Below are 3,645 nucleotides of genomic sequence, written 5' to 3'. Positions count from 1 at the left end.
TAGACAGCATCTTAAAAAGCAGAGACATCACCTTGCCGACAAAGGTCCGTATAGTTAAAGCTATGGTTTTCCCAGTAGTGATGTATGGAAGTGAGAGCTGGACCATAAAGAAGGCTGATCGCCGAAGAATTGATGCTTTTGAATTATGGTGCTGGAGGAGACTCTTGAGAGTCCCATGGACTGCAAGAAGATCAAACCTATCCATTCAGAAGGAAATCAGCCCTGAGTGCTCACTGGAAGGACAGATCGTGAAGCTGAGGCTCCAATACTTTGGCCACCTCATGAGAAGAGAAGACTCCCTGGAAAAGACCTTGATGTTGGGAAAGATTGAGGGCACAAGGAGAAGGGGACGACAGAGGACGAGATGGTTGGACAGTGTTCTCGAAACTACGAACATGAGTTTGACCAAACTGCGGGAGGCAGTGCAAGACAGGAGTGCCTGGCGTGCTATGGTCCATGGGGTCACGAAGAGTCGGACACGACTAAACGACTAAACAACAACAACAAATTCAGCTGTGGCTCCTGCCTGTGATCCCAGCTCCTTGGGAGGCTGAGGCTGGAGGATTGCTTGAGCCCAGGAGTTCTAGGCTGCGGCGGGCTACGTGGAGCAGGTGTCCTCGCTAAGGTCAGCATCAATATGGGGGCCCTCTGGGGAGCCAGGGGCTGCCAGGTTGCCTAAGGAGGGGCGAACCGGCCCAGGCTGGAGACAGAGCAAGCCAAAGCTCCCGTGCTGAGCAGTTGTGGGACTGCACCTATCCGGTATGAGTAGCGCCTGCAGTGTAGCCTGGGCAAGAAAGCAAGACCCAGCCTTTCTCTTTTGGATGCTGTTTATGTCTCTGAGCACAATGTTATTCCTTTTCTCAGCATTGGCAACGGATGTAGTGGAAGGCGTTACAGGAATTCTAAGGTCTCTGAGATATATGTATCTCATATATATAAATCATATATAAGAGTTTGGGTGTAACCTTCGACCCCTCCCTTTCCATGGAGGCGCAGGTTGCAGCCACAACAAAGGTGGCCTTTTTCCATCTCCGCCGTATTAAGCAGTTGGTCCCTTAACTCTCTCGCCCTGATCTGGCCACAGTGATCCATGCGACGGTCACCTCCAGGCTTGATTATTGTAACTCGCTCTACGCGGGGCTGCCCTCGAAGCTGACCCAGGAACTCCAGCGGGTGCAGAATGCCGCGGCGAGGCTCCTTACGGGGTCCCGGCCGCGGGATCACATTCATCCAGTGCTTTACCAGCTGCACTGGCTCCCGGTGGAGTACAGAATCAGGTTTAAGGTGCTGGTTTTGACCTTAAAAGCCCTATGCGGCTTGGGACCCTCGTACCTACGGGACCGCCTCTCCTGGTATGCCCCGCAGAGGACCTTAAGGTCCACAAACAACAATATTCTGGAGATCCCGAGCCATAAGGTGGCTAGATTGGCCTCTACTAGGGCCAGGGCCTTTTCAGTATTGGCCCCAACTTGGTGGAACGCTCTTTCACAGGAGACCAGGGCCCTGCGGGATTTGTCATCTTTCCGCAGGGCCTGCAAGACAGAGCTGTTCCGCCTGGCTTTTGGGTTGGACTTAGTCTGACCCCTGTGTTTTCCTCCCTCATGGCTTGGATTTATGGACTACTTAAAACCAGGCTGCATTTTAAACTTAAATTTTTAATTTTAATACTGTATTTTAAACATGTATTTTAATCAATTGCTTTTTATGTTTTATTGTAATTTTATTGGTGTGAGCCGCCCTGAGCCTGGTTTTGACTGGGGAGGGCGGGGTATAAATAAAAATTTATTATTATTATTATTATTATTATTATTAGTTCATAAATGTACAAGGCAAATGCACACATAAGTATATAAACCACATGCCTGAAATAGTACAGGAGAGCGATTCTGAAGCCATTTGGACTCCTCCAGTGACCTCAAATAATTCTCTGTAGTGAGGAAGGAAATGGGAAACGCCGCCCCATTCACTGGTGGAGGAACAGGGGTGTGGCGGGAGCATACTGCCCCCGGCGGCACGATCCCGGTAGGGTGCCATCACAGCTCCCCCCTTGCTGGACACGCACACACCATGCCCCCGGGATGCGCACCAGCCACGCACACACCTGTTCTCCACCCGCCCGCCCCCCACTGGAGCTTGAAGCTCTGCCACTGCCCCCATTGTCTCTTTAAAAAATCCTGTCTTAAGGGGGTATTTGTGCATGAATAGAGTGAGCCTGTGACCCGTATTCAGGAACGAAACTTTTAGCCATCACAAAAGAATGGCCAGGCTGCCCATGTAAAGCAATCAATGACCATTATAAGGTATCCTGGCGGACAGGATTGGTGCTGTCCTCCTTCTGTGATGCATGTATGATGTTTTGGGGTGGTGGTTTTGAGCTACAAGGTGGGAAGTTTCAAAAGCCTATATAGGGGCTTGCACCCCATTGTTCTGGGTTCCTCCTCCCTCCTTCATCTAGTGAGTGAGCACCCTGTTGCAACAGTTTAATAAAGGTCAGGCTTACTAGCTGCTTTGCTTCTCAATATTCTCTGGTTGGCGTCTGTTATTTTCTCCTACCAATAGAGAACCTACTTAAGGACTCAATATGGGCTCTTGGGTACCCCATAAGGGGGAAGGAGCAGTTTTTTTCTTATAACAAAGGGATTTGGAGGAATGGAACTCTGGGACATCCCCTCGCCCCCCCTGGTCAGGAGCTATGCCATCATCTGCTGGAGCACTGGGGCAACTGATGGGCTGTTGCTCTGACGGTGATAAAGAGGCTTTCAAGTTTGTTCAGAGGAAGTCTGAGAATGAGAAATAACCCTGAGATAGAGGCTGGGATCTCCTTCCTCTTTCTTTGATGGGTTTCCCCTTTCGCACGAGCAGTTTTACAAACGTCAACACTTCTTTGCAAAATGGTTTGCGTTTTTTAATTTGAATATTTTTTTTTGTTCATTTGTTGAAGGCTCAGGGTGTTTTGCAAACTTTTATGGAACGAAACGCAGCCGTTTCTGAAAACTGAAAGAATCTGCATGTTCAAAAAATGACACTTGCCTCATTTTTAAAAAATTGATTTATATTTATTGTCTGTCCAAAGGGCTCAAGATGGGATAACAAGGCAACAAACATCTGTGAGAGTTACCATTAAAATTAGTCCCAGCGGACGTAGCATAGCCCAGATACACAGAGGTAACCACCCAAGATAGTCCATGTGAACAAAAACTAGGTTTGCAGTGCTTCCAGAAGTACTCAGGCTAGGACTTTGCTGAACCTCGATGGAGCATTTTTTCACCATGAGGCTGTTTCTCGGGACAAATAGTTTCCTTGCCTCTAGAGGTTTTTTAAAAATCATTTTTATTAATTTTCCAATATTCCAATAATTTTCCAGCCAATTAACATATCCATAATCATAATCCAATTAAAAACAATGAACTAAAAAAAATTACAATCCAAATTATTAATTATTAATTTTTCCAGGCTCCCCATAGTCTGGACCTCTTGAAATATATCTCCAATATATTTGTTCCTGCCTTCTTCTTCTTGTTCTCGTATTTTCCACATTCCGATCTTAACACTTTAAAGTTCTCCGTCCCTGGCTATGTGATTCTCAGTCATGTCAGAAATCATCTATCCTTTCATCAATCAAATACAGCTTTATTTGTAAATATG

The 3,645-nt window shown here is 46.9% G+C and overlaps 1 non-coding gene across 1 annotated transcript; it reads left to right on the top strand.

The window, feature by feature from the left end:
* The first annotated feature begins 512 nt into the window (after positions 1–512).
* On the top strand, positions 513–813 carry LOC148687766 (signal recognition particle RNA). The gene has a single exon (XR_015946855.1).
* The last annotated feature ends 2,832 nt before the right edge of the window (positions 814–3,645 follow it).

This window comes from Zootoca vivipara, chromosome 1, assembly GCF_965207765.1.
Source record: "Zootoca vivipara chromosome 1, rZooViv2.hap1.1, whole genome shotgun sequence".
Lineage (NCBI taxonomy): Eukaryota > Metazoa > Chordata > Lepidosauria > Squamata > Lacertidae > Zootoca > Zootoca vivipara.
Note: the sequence above shows the minus strand (reverse complement) of the source record. Positions and strands in the feature narration are given on the sequence as shown.